Source organism: Aptenodytes patagonicus, chromosome 4, assembly GCF_965638725.1.
Source record: "Aptenodytes patagonicus chromosome 4, bAptPat1.pri.cur, whole genome shotgun sequence".
Taxonomy (NCBI): Eukaryota; Metazoa; Chordata; class Aves; order Sphenisciformes; family Spheniscidae; genus Aptenodytes; species Aptenodytes patagonicus.
Window position 1 is genome coordinate 70,797,017 of NC_134952.1, and position 18,516 is coordinate 70,815,532.

Below are 18,516 nucleotides of genomic sequence, written 5' to 3' on the forward strand. Positions count from 1 at the left end.
ACCAAACAAGTTATCTGGTCCAAAGACACAAAGTTGTCCCCGAGGTCAAATTTCAAAACATTACATTTGCATTTTAAAACATGCTGAAACCAGTGTTACTCTGGAGTCCGGCATTAGTTTTCATATATTTGTCATCTATTCATTTGTCAATTCATTTTCTTGGAAATAATTATCAAGAGACAAATTTTGTGTGTGGGTTTCATCCCTGCCGTATGACCATAAATCGTAGGTTAGGGAAAAGGAGTTAATGTCAAGAATAGCGAGAAATAATAAGTAATAAAAACTGCCTTTTAGACCATACCTTGTTGTTGAGCCTAGTCACAAGCCCCAACACTGGACATAAAAATGTTTTATTGGATTGTTGAGTTGAAGAAAATATAATATAGCAAAGAAAGATTTCCAAATGACTAGTTAAGAGGTCGTCTGATGGACTGCTCCCTTTCTAGTCATGACGGTGGATTTCCCCTTCCGTTCTCAACCGTTTGAGGTACCCATTCACAGTTCCACCAGCGCTTTCACTAATCGTCGAGAGAGAGGGCTGCACGTCGCTGTACCCCTCTTCCCAAGTAAGTTAACAGCTAGGAAAACCAAGAATATTAATACCGTGGATTTCTGTGCATAACCAGCAATTAAGAACACTAATGAAATGCATAAACAGCACAATATTTAGGTCTGACTCTTAACATCTGCATATTTACAGCTGTAAAACTGTCTATGAAGAGAGGTTATTGGGCACAGCTGAAATAATTATGCCAGACAGTTTCTCCATGTAGAAAAATCCTTACACTCAGCTAAATTAGGCTAGGGCAAAATTTCCTGAAATTAGGATAAAAGTCGCAAAGATCTCTGTCAAGAATGAATGTTTCAGCTGTTTTGCCTGCTATGGTTTTGTGCTCAAAGTTTAAACACCATTAAGCATGCTCCATTTTGACATTCTCCTGCAATACGGCTTGCGCTTGGAAGTACCAAATACCCCTCGGGGTAGTCACTGCTTGCGGGACTGCTGTAACCCTATGTCAGGACACGACCATCCTCTCCCCTCACTTCGTCCCCGCGGGTTGTTTCTGTACAAGCGTGCTGTTACTCAGGAAGACCAGAGGATAAAGGTCCTTTGGGCTCAATTAATTGCACTACGGAGGTCTTTTGTGTTTCTGTACAAGGCCAGTTCTGGAGGAAAAAGGATTTTCTTTGCCTTGCCAGTGTATCAGCGATGGCCTAAAAAGCTGCAGAGGTGTCACTGTGCCCACTAGGATCAACCTCTCTCTTTTGCTTTGCAAACAGTCAGTGTTCGTGAGGAATTGCCACCTTATTTTTCAAACGAGGTTCCCTTGCTTTAGACCCTCTTTTTGTTTGTTTTTTTTTTTATTAGCAGCAAGAAAACAATTGACGGCCCTCAGCCATTTTGCAGCCGGTTGGGTTACTGAGGGTTTTTTTCCCCATTTTTAAAAAGGAGCATGCAGTTGGCAGCTGCTGGTGGCCAAGAAGAGGATGTGACCAGCAGAGCAGCTAGAGAAGGGAGCTCGGATCCATCCTCGCTGCCTACAGCGCCGAAACCACTTTGGGCCCAGTTACTGCAGTGTTGCGTGTGTTGCCATTTCTGAATCCCACATAGCCGTTGCCATCCAAAACAGTACCCATTTTGTGATCAGATACCGTGACCAACTATGCAGTACAAAAAATGCTGAATAAAATGCACTTCGACCGGCAAGGTGATGCTGTGCCCTGCTATGTGACGACTACACGCGTGGTCACGGTGCTTGTGCCACCTTCCAGCTCACTGCGCTGGAGTTCAGGCTCCTCTGCCAGTGGTTTCATCTCAGTTACCACCTTCCTTCCACGAGCACGTGCAAGACGCCTTGATTCCTCCACTGACTTTGTGTTCTTTCACGAGTGCGTTCCAAAGTGTTTTAAATGGGTTCTCCAACATTTTGGAGTAGACTATTTATATATCTCGCCAGATAAAGTAGGTCATGTGGAAATCCATTTGCCTCTGGTTTGCCTGCCAAGCCGCCTTGACAAAGGAAACAGGAGCTGATAGAAGAGGAGATTAAATTCATATGGCTTTGTTTTTAAAAACATAAATGACGCTAATTTCTCTTGCAAATAACTTAGAAATTCTGGACTCGCATAGTAAGACACTGCTCGCTACAGCTCCTGACTTTGTATTATAGTATGAAAACCTAGGCATTCCTCGGTAGTTTCACATTGCAATCACAGTCAGCTGTGGCTCCTCATAGTGATCCCCAAACTCTTCAATGCCCTCTGCTTACATTTGAAAACAAAGTTTGTGCTTCATTATGACACAAGAGACTTAACACTCTAATAAAAAAACTAACCAAATAATAAAAAAATAATTTAATAAAAAATTTTTCATGTCAAACTATATCCCAAAACATCTTCAGGTATTTACGCAACAATGAATCAGTGCAAAAAGACAGATTCTTTTAAGCTTGAAAAAAACTGCATTTAGACATTTGTTTTCATCTCAGATATATCCCTTTTGATTTCAGAAATAGTCCCAGGTAAATTTAATCTATAAAATTACTTTGGTCAGTTCGTGGATGACATTATCTACTGTTTCTTTCAGATTGTAGTTATTTAGATTATTTGGCAAAGAGATTGAGGAAAGTAATACAAACCAGACATAATTAAATGAGATGACTGTATGTCCACACACTTTAGGGTTGTTTGCTGGTTGTTAAGCTACCTCTTGTCTCTCTCCCATTATTCCTTTTCATATTGATGTAGGCAAATAAAGGCAAGGGAATACTGCAGAACTCGTACAAAAAAAGGACCAGTTTTCAGTTCTGCATTGGTGTAATACATTGAGATTTCCTTTGTGATTTTTGCAGAAAACTCTCCTTCCCACTTCTGGAATGGAAATTCACTGGTAAATGTTTGTCCTCTGGTTTTTTTGCCAGGGGATCAGTTGACTACCTTACTTCATGGAAGGGAATTTCCCTTTTCTTTCTAGACCAGGCAAGGAAGAAGGAGCAGGCTGGCTGGTTGGCCAGCCATGCAGAAACTTCCTCAGGTCTATGCTGTTCAAAAATTAATCAGCAAGATTTTCCCTCCATAAGGACAATACCTTTGCACCTATCCTCGTGTACTGAAAGTGTGTAGACTTTTTCTATCATGGGAAGCATTTTACAAGTTCAGCACAACGGAAACTTAATAGTTCAGACACGTTTGGTTTGGTCTTGTAATAGAAATAAGAATTACTGTAGAGATGACCATGTTTTCAGGAAAAAAATTAATGCGTGGTCATATGAGAGACCGATATTCCAATGCTATGCATTCTCAAGAAAGCATCACCCAAGCTGTTTGGTTGAGCATGGTTTGTCCTCCAAAAACACAAGGTGGAAGATGTATTGAACACCTCCCAAAAGATAAATTTATTGCAATGTAGAATACCGGGGAGCAAGTAAGGGCTAAGAGGCAGCAAATATGAGGACATTGCAGGCTGGTGGTTTCTGTTAGAGCATCAAAAAAGCAAGCTCGTATCAGAGAATATTTTATTTAGAGAGCCTTTTCATACAACACAACAATTTCAATAATTCAGCTTACAATGCGAGTATAATAAGAAGTTAGGTCAACTAGATATTCTGCTTTTTCTTACCTTTCTTTGTTCGAATTTCCACGCTTAAGCAGTTCCTTGCAACAGGTATTTTGAAAATAAATTAAGGAAATCAAAAGATTACCTAGAAGTATCTGAAGAAAGAAGAAAAAATGTCTGAATGCCAGGCAGGGTTAAGATGTGTTTAGCTGAAGCTCCTGTCTCCCCTTAACAGATTAATCCAAGAACTGTGCTGCAGTGCTCCCAAATTTAAACTGTTAAAATAATTTAAACCAAGAATTAAAATCACCAGATGTCTTGGAATATTTTTGATACCCAGTGGGAACATATAGTCAAAACCAGGGAAATTAGGCAGTAAAAAAAAAGATGCTTTTGAGGAGAGGTCCATCTAATGAATGCACAAATGGTTCTGAACATTGCAAAAAAAGGACCTACCATCACAAGACAGAGACGACGGCAAGAAGGTGCCTTTCTAACATGTTCTCAGACTACAGGGTGACACATTAGGGCACAAACTCACATTGTTTGGGACCTGGTACTTTGCAGAGAAATTAGCACCGCTACAAATTATCTTCTCTGCAGACTTCAGGATACTCCATCAGAAATGCTTAGCCCTCATTCTAAGCAGTTGCTTTTCAGACAGTCACATTTACTTCTCTTTTATCTTACTGGAAGAATAAGAAATGCAAGCCTTTCGCAACACTAATACTTTCTGCCGGAGTAAGGGCAGTTTCAGGGATAGTCCTGACACTTGCCTGCAGCCTCAGCCAAAGGAGAGTCCTACTACGTTAAGCCAACTAGCAGTGCAAGTCATCTAGGCTGGGATTCATCTCACGGTAGTCACCAACAGTGCGGTGGTTTGCATATGCGCTACTCATCTACGCCTCCTTTGTAGTTAGCGGCGAGATATAGGCAACTAGGACACGTTTCATCTCTTCCAAAGGCAGATGTATAAATGTAGTAGGTGAACTGTGTTCTTGAAGTGCTTGTTTATCCCCATTGACTATAAACAAGAGTCTAGACAACTAGCTCAGAGGTAGACAGCCACGCTTGTGACATGTAAAGTTAGGTAAGATGAAACCTTAGCATGTGAGTGAGGAAAGAAACCGTATTCTCAGAGGTGAACGCCAGTCCTGAATGGGGATTTTTTATTTATTTATTTATTTATTTCAGTTAGGTGTTTTTGAGAATTTTGAAAATCCTCAGCCTATATCGATAGCAGGGATAGGAGGTCTAATGAATTTACAAATTGGATTAAAAGACCTGAGTGCCAGAGTCAAACACTTTGCACTGAAGCCGGGACAGTCTTGTCCAGGTGGAGCACACAGGAGAGACGTAGTCTTTCTGTAGTTTTTTATAAAACCTTTAGCGCTTTGGCTTGAGACTTCCAGAGCCTGAAGCTGAGGAGATTTAAATGTGCTTCTACCATTATTATTATTTTATCAATCTCTACCATAATACTTAAGATCACTATAGCATTAAAGAACCCCAAAATATGAAGCAGGAAGGTGCTTCTTTTCTGCCTTTCCAAACAGGGGAACATGGATTTTTTTCCTTTGCAAGATTTTAATTATTTTATTTTGTTTTATTTTAAGAGTTTTCACACTGGACTCTGACTCCATCAGAAGAATCTTTTTTGTAGATCTGAACTCTTTCAGGCTCAATCTGATCTTTTCTGGCAAGAATTATTATCTCGTCAGGAGTGCACCATAGTGGAGTAAAGCAGACTGTCTCAGCTAAGTGAGTGGAACATAAGATATTGCCTGAGCTTCAATTACATCTTCCAGATATTTCTGTACTCCTCAAACCGGAAAGAAGAAATCAGGTTGGAGCTGGCAGGTTAGAGAACGGGTAGTGCCACTGTCAGGGTAAGAGAAATGCCTGGCCCCGAGGTCACACGGTGTCCGAGACAACATAAAAATGTGTAAGAGAAACAGGAGGGCAGGAAGACAGTGGAGTCACAGCTGCTTTTTTGGGATGTCTCGGGCCAAGTCCAGAAAAAAGGGGAGGAAGGGACAATCACATGTAGTTTTACAAGTAGCATCAATGATCAGGTTCACCATTTAGGGAGATTGTTCCTTTTCTCTTGCATTATTTCCAGTACTTCTGGAGGACAGTCAGAGTTGTCAGTAATACACAATGAGATGTGTATCTGGGGTAGTGGAGAGAAAAGTTTGAGACAGGTATGGGCTCGTTCTTGCAAACACTGCAAAATTCAGATGAAATCTGAAGAGCTCAGTAAAAGTCAATAAGATAAAAACTCTTTCTGTCTTCTTGCCACAAAATGATGCCTCTCTGACATTTTTCAGTGGAGCGAGAGTGTTAAGAGACTGTGTCCCTTCTGCAGCTCCTCAGTCATGTAACAGAAATGCCACACTCCCCTTGCTTCTTCCAGGCACAAACAAATATTTTACTTAAAAACAAAAAATCAAAGGATGTGAAAAATTATTTCTAAATTACAGGTGAATACATATAATGTTCTACTTGTATTTAAAAGCAAAAATTTAAGTTTCCTAAAATTCGCCATATATTCTCTCCTATCTCTGTCCCTCCACCTGCTGCTGTCTCCTTGAGGGTAACAATATCCCAGTTCACTGGTTAGGCCATCACCTTGTCCACAAGGTCATCCAAGGTGGTAAGAAACAAAACTGTTGCTTTCTTGATCAGCCACACAACTCCAATATTGATATGTGAATAGTCACCATGAACAATTCACTAGCAAACCACAGTTTGCAAAAAAACATGAATTAAACTGTTCACAGGAAACTTATGATCAGGTGAAAGAGCTACATTTGACCCCAAAATTAATATTTTCTGCTTATTGATTCGTCTACCTCTACTGGAGACTATTACATCATATTTTAAAGGATTTAATGTCACCATTTTTTCTAGAGTATAAATCTTGTGCTCATCTGTAAGCTGTCCATACTTACTGTGGGCTTTCACAGACAGATAGCTCTCTGTGGTTTTTGAGATGTAAGCCTTTAGTAAAGGATTTGGTATTTCAGGAAAGAAATATTTATAGATTCATTTTTATGGCGTAGCTATTATGGCATAATCTTGAATCGGTCACTTCATTTGCTGCGTGCTGAAATCTGTTCCAGAACAGTAACTGTTGCAGGCAGGCAGGTAGGCAGGCAGGCAGTCGCAGGCATTCCTGCCATCCAGTATCTATTACACAAATACTATAGGAAAAAGGCACTCCGCTGAGGTTCATCCTAGGGCCGTTGGTGTAGGCCTCAGGTGGCATTAAGGTCTTTCATCACATGCACTGAATATTTCACAAAGTGTTCCCCTGGTGTTTTTTTCCTGAGGAAAAAAATAGAACTTTTAGAGCGTGGATGTTAAAAAAGCAATTCAAATCATAATTTTGCTAAGTAGTGATTAACAGGGCTTTTTTAAAGGGTAGCACCTACTAGAATTCTCTTTAAAAATGTTAATGTTAATTTTTTTAATGCTGCTTCCTCACCTAGTGAGGTGGGTGTTGGTCTCTTCTCCCAAGTAACAAGCGATAGGACGAGAGGAAATGGCCTCAAGTTGCGGCAGGGGAGGTTTAGATTGGATGTAAGGAAAAATTTCTTTACTGAAAGAGTGGTGAAACATTGGAACAGGCTGCCCAGGGAAGTGGTGGAGTCCCCATCCCTGGACGTATTTAAAAGACGAGTAGATGAGGCACTTAGGGACATGGTTTAGTGGACATGGTGGTGTTGGGTCGACGGTTGGACTCGATGATCTTAGAGGTCTTTTCCAACCTCAGTGATTCTATGATTCTATGATTCTTCCCAGTGTTTTTGGATTGCTTGAAAGCTTCCTCTGGGTATTCCTGTTCCTCTGGAAGCTGGATGTGTTGGCAGTGTTTCCTTTATATGTGGAAGAAATCAGTGATCCCAACAAAATCCTCATGGAAGACAGAGAGGATGCAAACAGAAAAACATGGGGTAAACTGTGGTTCACTCGCCTCCTCAGAGTGTGCGAAGACGGAGGGAACTGGGGGGCTGCTGTGACATGATCAAAATGGTGCAAACCAGCAGCTCAAGACTGGCCTGTAGATAGCCGGTGGGTTTAGCCAGACTCGCAGCAAGTCAACCCTTCCTGTGCCAGGTTCTACACCGCTAGCAGAGACTGCCAGCAAATAAAAGCAGATAACGTGGCCAGACATTATTGAATTACTTCTTTGGTTTAATCACGTTTCCTCCAATGTGCTGCTGCTCGACACCTTAGGAAGAAGGAGAGAAGGAAGAAATAGCTCTTTTTGATACGTTAGCTCCCCAAAAGAGAGAAGATTACCCATAAATGGGAAAGCCTCACCCACAACCCCATATGCAATGTGCTGTACTGAACATAAAGATTTAAGACCAGCATTGCACTCTACCCAGTGGGTGACTTCACAGGCAGTGTGTCTGTTTGTCTGGCAAAGCACCAACTTCTTCTTCACAGAATGTGTTGCTGAAGAAAACTCACTGTTACGTTTGTTGCTTCTTAACATTTCTAATGTGTTAATTTCCTAATTTCCTTAATTTTTTAACGTGTGAATTTTCTGTATAGAGGCAGCACAAAGCTTTTCAGTAATGTAGGTGAACTCAAGTTTTGCCTTCCCACAGGTAAGGACAAAAATTACTTAGACTGTCTTCATCCTCAGGAGCAGCAACCTCCAGTTTATCAGGAAAGCTAGACTGCGTGCCCAGAGTGAGGATGGGTGGCTGGGAAGGCTCGATGGGAAGTTTCAGGAGGTTGAGAAACATTGCTATGGATGGGAAGGGACTCTGCCTCTCTCCCCTGGATAAGAACTTTTCCCATTTCATTGGAGGGACTGAAACCCAAGGTAGAGGTCGAGGGAAACAAAACCCCAGTCCACTGATCAGGCCATCACCTTGTCCACAAAGTCTAGGTCATCCAGCAAGGTAAGAAGTAGCACTGTTGCTTACTTGATCAGCCACACGGTTCCAGCATTGAGTGTTGGAGAGGGTGTGTGACAGGGTGCTCACGACCCTGTCAAGAGGCCGTGCCTTGCCAGGGGTGTGAAATGAATGCGGCACCTCAGCTCACTCCCCCCTGGAGAGGAAGAGAGAGGTTTCACTCTTCTTCACACAACTTCGCTCTCTTGCTGTGGGAGAGGGGTGTTACGGGAGGACAGCGGGAGGGTGGAGGGGCCAGGCACATAGCGTTAGCCAAGAACTGAAAAAAGAGGCAGTGGGGTTGGAGCCAGGCATACAACGATGGAGGGCGATGGCCCAGCTATCGCCATCCTGTTGTCCCAAGCAACTGCCTGTGCGCAGTCAGCTCACTCTCCGAAAGCTGTCCTGCACCTCATGTTTTTACCTGTTGTGAGCCTTTCCATGAGAATAACATGTGTGTTACTACATGTATGTAATACCGCAGTCATCTAGTATGCAATACCTCAGTCACATCGCACGAAGACGTGAGTTTGCAACACTAAATTCTGTGCTAATCCTTGGCCTCCCACAGACAGCAAATTAGAAATAATCAAGCGTTGTGATCAAAAAGGCAGGAAGTCAGAGACTTCTTTCTGCAAACAGCTTGGTTAGTGAGAGAGGACAGGTAACACAAAATAACCCCGCAAGCTTTCAAACTTTTGGACAGCTACAGACTTCAAAAGAATATGAGAATTCTCTCCCCCCCCACCCCCCCCGCCCCCCCCTTCTTTTTCTGGCAATGAGCCCGCGACTTTTGCTCCACTGTACCAAGACTCTTCCAGGAAACGAGCAGCTTTGGTGTGCCTTTCCCAACACTCGCAGTGTCCCTTCCCAGCGCGCCGCAGGATGACGGCGCCTTGTCACATGCAATGGTACCTTTTCTCTCCTCCTGGCCCAGCTGTTGGTGTATTTACGGTAGTAAAAAATGAGGTGCTTAATCCTATTTGAGAAGTGCTCAACACACCTAATTGAGCAAAGCCAGATAGAGTAATAGTGATAATAAGCTAAAGTCTAATTTGTTACACGCATGTGCAGGCTTGATAAAGACCTATCTATGACCTATCCAAAGGTTAAAAGTGACTTGAAATCACTTCACATGATAAGGTGAGAAGTATCATAACCTCAGCTGTATTTTATGACCTTTATCACTTTTTTGTCTGTCAGTGATTATACGTCTCCATCTCTATGGAGGAATCAGGCTCATTACTGCAAAACGTCAAAATTTGCACCACCACGTTTTGTTCAATTAAGGTTTCACTTGCAAGAAGAGGTTGTCCTGTTCTGGCTATACAGTTAATCTCTTTCAGTGTAACACAGTATCTTGGTTTGATATAGCACATAATATACTCTTCTTCCCTTTGAAAATGATCTAGCTTCCACACTAAAATTTTCTGGCTGAAAATTGAAAAGCGTGCAGACTGTATATGGTTCGTATTTTCTTACGGATGTATAATTACAGGCTCCTATAAAACAGGTTTATGAAATGTGAACTGTTCCTGACTAGTTCCTGACTAGTAATGTCAAAGTTGTTGCAATGGCTTATTTCCATTAGTTGTAACATCCTGTAATCTTAATAAGAACACAGTGACTTAAATATCTAATAAAAACAGAGCATGAAAGCATGAAAGCAACCAATTTAAGAGTCTATTGATATTAATGGGCAACAGTGATTTTGCTTTAATTTTATTCTGTAGCAATCTAGATACACCATTCACAAAACCACATTCCAGGCAAGTAAGGAAGATGTATTTACTATAGGACAAGTGGATGATGTTATTAGTCAAGCAAAGACAAAGACAAGGTAAAAACCAAAAATGAAAAGTACGGATGGGGAAAGTAAATAGAGCTGTAAGCTGAAGGAGACTGCAGTGCCTGTATTGCCCTTGGGTTTTTTTTTGTCTTAGATTGTAAATTTTTTGAGGCAGGGAGTGTCTTTCTGCCCTGTGTTGAGATCTAGCTCCAGGACTTCTCAAGCATTAAAGCCAGTTTCGTTCCTCCCAGGGGGACAGGAGGGGTGTTAGGATAACGAGCTGTGGGGCAGAGTCCTGGGGGCTTGTACTCACTGTACCTCCTGGCAGATGCAGGATTGGGGGACCATGTCGGAGGCTCTTCTGCTTCAACTCCTTTCTGACTCACAGCAGGAATTTAGTATGACAGCGGTGCTCATTACAGTGTTACAGGGATCTGGTAGAGAGAAAATACACTATAAAACCGTGCCTGTTTTGCATCCAGATCAGCCTCTTGCCATAAGCAACTGCCAAGTTTTCCCATGCCCGCTCTCACGCTGCCCGTGTTTGTCCAGCTCAGTAGAGAGTTGGTCCTAGTTGCTACAAGCATGCAAACAATAACCAATAACAATGTGGCCTCTGATTTTGAAATGCTTAAAATAGCAATGTTTTGGGAAAAACCTCAGCCAACATGTAAAAATAAGACCTAGTGCCACAGGTCGGCTTTGTTGACTTTAAGAATGTTATTGAATCTTGTATTTGACCTTTCCAAACTTAATGAAAGATTTACTGTAGCACACAGATACACGCTGCTCTGCCACGCTTCTCCAGATGGGCAGACTTCGACTGCTATAAAGTGAGCTATTTTGGGGGAGCATGCTGTGCCTTGCAGGACTGGGGCACTGAATATGGGCGTAACAAACACCATGCACACAGGCCCAGCTGTACCAGTGGCAGATGCTGACTTGTGCCAGCTTCGTATTTGCATGAGCAACCAAAAGAGATGTGCTTGCAGACACATGTATTTATTCTGCTTAACACACTGTGAAAAGCCCAAATGCAAGGGGACATTATGATTACGAAGTTAAAACACTAAAAAGTTCATGTGCAACTATAAATCTGCTCTTACATGACCATACATCTGTACTGCTGTTTCCACAAAGCCCTTGACAAAATCTCAGCATAAAAAAAGAAATGCCCTGCAAGCTGCTGAAGCTAGTGAGAATTGAAGTAATTTTGCACTATACTAAACTGAGGGAGGAAAGTGCGTGACATGTTCTTCAAAGCTGCATAAAACCAGGGTGTAAAATTAAGTAAGAGACCATATCATGGCGCAAAGTTAGTATTTGGTCTAAACGAGCTGTAACTCAGCGTTTAAAAAATGCAATTTCCTAAGTTTCTCTGAGGGAAAACAGCAAAACGAGAAACCTGCTGCGTTTGCTCTTTCCTAGTCAAAATGCCTAGACAGCACCAGAGATGGGGAAGTGAAATTGCTTGGGGTAGATGGATCCTACATTAAAAATATTGTAGAACATGGTTGAAATGTCTGGGATCGCAGTCATCCACTTAGACTCCTAGTTGCTGCATGCTCTACCTGAGTCTATTTTGAGGATTTAGCCAGACTCTGTGTGGTGGCACAGGCCTCGTCCTAGTGCTTTTTATGGGGATGCATTTCATCCCAGTTGCATAACTGTCAACAGCTGCAGTCCATAATAAATGTTGTATGTGACAGTTGTTAAATGGACCTTTCTGACTTGCTGCGATGTAACTGCCGTGGAAAAGGTGGAAAGCGCAGTAACTGGGAAGCAGCAAGTAACCACGTAATGCTTCAGTCGCTGTATATACCTTTTCTATGTGAGGCGAAAATGTTTTTCACTTCAAGGCAGCGTAGATACGCTGACAGGAATTCAGTTTAAACACGAGATGCCATTGGTAAGAGGCCACAGACACAAACGCAGGCTCGCACCACGTTGTGATCTAGCTTGTTGGAATTTGTGACCTTCAGCTCCAGAAACATGGGCTTGGTAAGATAAGAAGAGCAGCTCTCCTAGCTTACCCGTAGATAGGGAACTGATAAACACTAAGTAGTTTGGCATGCCTTTCTGCAGAGTGCAGGGCTATGCATACATATGATGTAATTACAGCGCAACTTCTTATGCTGGTAGTTTTCATAAACCATCATCAACCAAGGCAGACCTCCCACATCAGGAAAGCCCGTATGTCACGGGAATCAGCAACATAACTTTGGCGAAACAACACAGTTTAGAAAGTCGGCAGCTTTCTAAGAGGTCCAGTAAAGCAAATATCACTTTGAGTTATGTCATCACAATTGTATGGAACACCACCAAGGTGCATATGTGAGTATATCCAGAACTATGTTCCCGTAATCTTCCCATGCATTACAGAAGGAGCGTTGCCCTATGTAATCTCCAGGGCTTAAAAGCATTTTCAGTGTCCGCAGATATAATGAGCTTAGAAGACTGAAATAAGCAGTACTCTTTATTTATGTTTTTCTCGTACACTGAAACAATTAATAAAGGTTTGCAAAGCCTTTGTGGGCATATTGTTACAGACATCAAGACCTGCTACTGCTGATGCAGCAGTGCCACTTGTGGGAGGGGAGGTATGTACCTCTGTAATGAAGTTTCCTCGGTGGTGAGGAATATACCGTAGGGTAATCAAAATTGTAAGTGTGCACAATACCAAATGATCCTGAAACGATTAAGTGCTAGTACTATTGCAGCACATCAGTACTAACAGTAGTAGCTGTATGCATTGTTCTGCATTGCTTTTTATCATTTATAGATCCTTCTGTACAGAAGTAAGGCAGTGGTAACCACATAGCCTCTCTGCTCATGCAGGGGGAATAGAGCTCATGCTGCCTTTACATCCAAATTTCAGGACTCCTCCTTCTGCCCCGCTGAATGCCCTGCACCCTGGGGTCTACCGTAGCATGTAGGACCTAGGAGGCAAGTTGATGAAAGAAGAGGCTGGCTTGCAACACAGAGCTGTCTTCTGCAGAGGCTGTGGGGAGCTGGAGATGCTCCAGGGCAGCTTTGCGCCACAGCTTTCACCGTAAGGTGAAGTTTCCCAAGATGGATGCATCAAACCCAATGAGAACGGGAAGCAAAGGCAGACAGTCCCTCACACGGCCTTTGAATCCCATTGATCCCATGTCATCCTAATTGTACCACGAGCCTTAGCGATACCATAATAGCTTTTGATTTAGTATTGTGACAGACTCAGATATCTGTCCTCACTAATCTTCCCAAACAGTAGGCCAAGCCTGAAGTGCTGCTCAAGATTATCTCATTAGCTGTAATCTTGCTCTAAAGCTAGCAGTAAGCTGTATCACATGCCATGTAATAAGTCGTTCTACCATGGTATGTTATAGAGTGCTTATGGACTGAGGCTCATACCAACTTCGAATTGCATCAACTCTTCTTTTTCTTTCCAAGAAAGAATATCTTTGCTTTGGATGAATGAACACTCTGACATATTGGCAGAGTGGATGACGACACACTCTAGCTCTCCCCATATGAAAAATTAACACTGTTAATCAGGCACTGTTTCACCAGCAGAAGGCTTAAAAATGAATGCATTGCAATGCATTCACATACAGTGGAAACCTCTGTTGGCGGAGGGTTTCACAAGCGCAGGCTCAAATTTGGGGAAAACGCCAGAGGAGAAACATCTTTTTGAGGAATCAGACAGCTCTAGGGAAGCTGCAAATCTGTCCTCTGAGCTCTGGAGTGAACAAAACGTGCTGGAAACGTGGGAACATCAGGGGCCAAGATTTCCAGGGTGAAAGGAGGATTCAGTTGCCCTTTCCCTTAGCTCTAGCTACTCCCTCCACTTGCAACGGGGAAGGAGCAGGGCTCGGAACAGCCATCTGACCTAGCTTCCACTAAAAGAGCTGCCTCCACCCGCAGGCAAAATTCTACCTCGTGTTACACTGATGCAGTGGCAGTGAAGTCAATTTGGACTCGCTATCTAGACTCACTACTTAGACCACTGTGATTCATCGTCATTTGAACTGCAGGTAGCTCAGCGATGCCCTAGTTAGGGATGTGACAAGGCATCTAGGCATAGGAATAATGCGAACACCAATAACACCTGCCGGACTAAAGTAGCATTTGGTTCTTGCTGTGCAGATTACATATATTTCATCTTTTAGCCCCACCACATTTAGCAATACACCGTACATCAAGATCCAAGCTACATTGGCCAGATATGTCCTCTCTTGATATTTGTACCAGTCTTAACACCGGGACAGTTGAGGCCTCAATAACAAACAGAATGACAGCAATAAGTAAGAACAACATTATATAATTGTATTTGGCTTGCTAACAATGTGCAGGTTGTCTGTGTATGCAGTGCTTTCCATCATCCAGCTCCTGTTGCACAGCTTGATCACATCCCAAATCTGTGTGAGGACAAGGCTGTGTTGTGCACTCAGGGCTGCACAGGAGCCACATCACGCTCCGACCGGTCCCCTGGCTGGGAGACGAGAGCGATGGGACATACCTGTTAGTGCACCTACCTCGAACACAGGTAAAGCACTAAGTGCTGTATCCATGAAATGGATGCATTGCTCTCTGCTAAGATGGATTGGCTCTTTTTTTCTCATTCAAGTCATTGGTTCTTTTATGTGAAAGAAATCAGGATTGGGCTTTTTGGAATTGACTTAAAATAGCAAAAATCCAACCTAATACGATTTTTCCAATGATAATCCCTCCACATAATTAATGAATAAGCACTTCTATACCATTTTGGAGAACTGCCACCATTAGGAAGTCTGCTTTCTTCAGAAGGAAGACTATTCACTAGGAAAGGAAAGGTCAAAGGCAATTATTTTGTCTAAATGATCATGACTATTTCTTTTGACGAGCACTATGACAATTTCTGGCATGGTCCTTGAACTGAATGAAAACCTAGCTTGAATAGCCTTATCATTGAATGTTTGGAGTGTAATTTTCTACCCTGAGTTTTATTTTAGACCAGTATTGGAAATGAAAAAATAATGCTGTCTTGTTTCTTCCCGAAATGTACTAGCCAGTATCTCAGGGCTTCCCAGTTCCTTTCTTCTCCTATTACTGTCTGGAGAAAGCTTTGGAAGAGCTTATTTACTGGGAGGAGAAGAGTCTTTTTCAGGCCTTTCTAACAAAGAAATTCCTGCTTAGTACAACAATGCAAAGTAATTAGCAGGTGTTCCTGATGGAAGATCTTTTGCGACTATCTCAGACCATCTGTACTAGAGACCTTACTAGCAGCAATACATTTAGGAATTTCATTAATTATATGTATTTAAAACACACAATTGAAGAAGTAGCAATCCCTTCTAAAGCCCTACCTGACATTTCTCTGCTACTCACATTGCCTGCTTCTCACTTCAAAAATTGCATAGTGGTAAGCTTTGTATGAGCTTTTTAGGTATACTCCCCATGTAAATTTACTGGAATACAATGGACCATCTCCCCATTTAACCTGGGGAACAGGAGCAGATCATTCTACCTCCTGCCCCCAAGCTAATTTGAAGCCTGGCTGCATTTATGGAGAGCGGCCCCAGGCCTGCCCCGCGCATCGCTGCACTCCTGCGTGTCCCAATGAGCAAAAAAGGGCGTAGGAGATCGCAGAGAAACAGAATGTGTTGAGCCCTTGACTCTTCTGTGCACGAGAGCAAGTGATGGCAGCACCGACAAGCAGTACTGTTGCAAAGAAAAATCTTGGCAGAAAATGCTTTAATAGTAATAACAATAGCTTTTTACAGTCAAACAACCTGAGATTCTGCAGTGATCATAAAACTGTGTCAGCTGCAGTTTTCTTTTCCCAAAGTTTTTCCATGTCTCTCATCAGCTGTTTATACATGAATGCTTTGCTATAAGAAGCCATGGGAGGAGGGTAACATTCAGTGACTTGTACATTAGACAAAACCCGGGGCAGTAGCTTGCAACAATGCATTGCGCGAGACATCTCCTTTGGGGTATGATAAACTTTTTGACTCCTATTTCTTGACAAGAGGTGGGAAGAGGCAGTACACATTCTGCTGTAGGAGGAGTTGCAAAGCAACCAACTACTTGCCGTTTGCTTCCCACCCCCCTCCTTCTGCTCAGCATCCCCGTTCCCTGCGAAGGTGTACCTAACAACAATAGTAATAACAACAACAACAACGATAAATAGAAACTCCTTCACACACAATCCTGTGAAATTATACAAAGCAAGCCAAAGCTTTATGGGACAGAACAAAACCAAGGACGGAATAAAAAGCAGATGGGAATGTGGTTAAGGAAAGGAATATGTTTTTGATATGGAAAGGCAGCCTTGCTAAATTTTTGATCAAACAGATCTTCACTTTCAATAGAAACCAAAGTTAGGGTGTGAACCCTGAGGCAATGTGTTCATATGAAAACATGTTTTGCTTAGCTAGTTCTCAAAGGCTAAATATGCTGACCACTGATAATCCTTTGCAGTTGCTTCTGCACCTCTAATGTTATTGCCTGTAAGAAATGTTTGTAATAATGGATTTGATAATTTTAATTTCCATTAAGGAAACAATAAATCATGTCATAGGTTTCTGAATTCACATGCGTAGGGAAGGAATGACTTTTCCAGGAGAGGATTATTTTCTATTTCTTTCCCTGCACATGCAAGTCTGTCCGGTTCCAGTAATGAGCAGAGCTGGAAAACAGTGTTTGTTGCCTAATCTCATACTTCTGTGTTCTTACACAGCCCATGCTTCCAGAGGCATGTCAACATGGGGACATCTAAAAGCCCCAGCTTCCACCCTTCTCTAAAAAGGTCTGAGATTTCCTGGTTGCAGACAAAAGTTTGGAAAGATGAATCCTAAGTCCCATATGGATCTACAATTTATCATTCAATCAGTCTCATGATTTTGGAATACTTCAAGTTAGCAAAACTATTTTCCCACCCGTTTCTTTGCCTCCTTTTTCATAATAGGGAGGAAAGGAGGAAAGGGAGGAAGGCACAGACTGAAATTTTATTTTACTTCTGTGTGAGCCATGTGAGGGGAAAGGCTGGTAACTTAGACTCCTTCCTCCTCATTGCCCTCACACACATAAGGGCCAGGCTCAGTTTGGCTCCTAAGGCAGAACGAATCATGGTAACAATTTACTGAAAAACATGATGAAATAAGATCCTTAAAGCTTACAGTCCCTGGTGTTCAGAATTAATTAAAATATATTTTAATTCATGCAATAGCATGAACTAGACTGCTCTCCCTTCCTCAAAAATACAAAAATAATAGGAGGCAGCTTCCCGTCAGCCAGAGCGAAAGATACTTTATGCCTTTGGACCTCAGTTCCAGGCACCAGCACGTTCCAGATTCTACTGGGTTTTGGCCCACGTTACATGGACTCTTTATTGCTTGAGTTAATGTACTGGCTGGATTAAATTCTTGTTTTTAAATCTGAGAGCAAAATGGACAAAGAGAAATCCAAGAAGAAATTGAGCAAAACATGACACGGAGGTGAAATCTTGTTTTCCACATATAGGGCCAAATGTGAAGTCAGTGGAGTAACTTTGAATATACAGTGGTGGAGCTGAAGGCAGGATTTGGCCCTTGAAGCTGTGGATTACTAGGTTTGGAAGAGAACGCTGGTCATTCCATTGCAGCTTGGCTCTGAAAAAATATGACTTCTGGACATAGTCCCAACAAGACGGGAATTATTTCAAACAATAATCGTTTTGTTTGCATAGCATAGGATTTCACTCAGTTATAAATACATCTTTTAAATTAAATTTCCCTTGAAAAACAATGATTTAAGGAACAAAGCGGTTAGTTAAACTCAGGGTATTCTCGGTGAAATCTAGAACTTGGGGTGGGGGCTTAGTTTTTGCCATGACCACAAGAATAGGATGTTCAGTCTCAAGCAGAGAGTGAGTTTGCCTCATGGTTTCCTTTGCCTTTCCTGTAACAAAACAAAAAATTCACAGGCAGCAATGGCACAGGTTTGGGGTTTTTTTCCTCTCTCTCCCCGCTCAGTGAGGACAGGCAAACCATGGCTTTCAAAACACTTCATCTGTGGACCACACACAGCCTGAGGTTAACGCTATTATTGCTCCTTTGTCAGGCCTTTTTTGTCTGCTCTGCCAAACGAATTGCTTGTTTCTTTATTAAATAGGATTCTTTTCCAGTAGCTGTCTCCCTTAACCTCAAAATAAACCCCTTCCCTTGAAGAGAAAGATCAGCTGTGTACTGTTGTCCCCTTGGTGAAATGGCAGAGACAACATTTCACCAAGGGAAGTTGCGGAGTGTTCC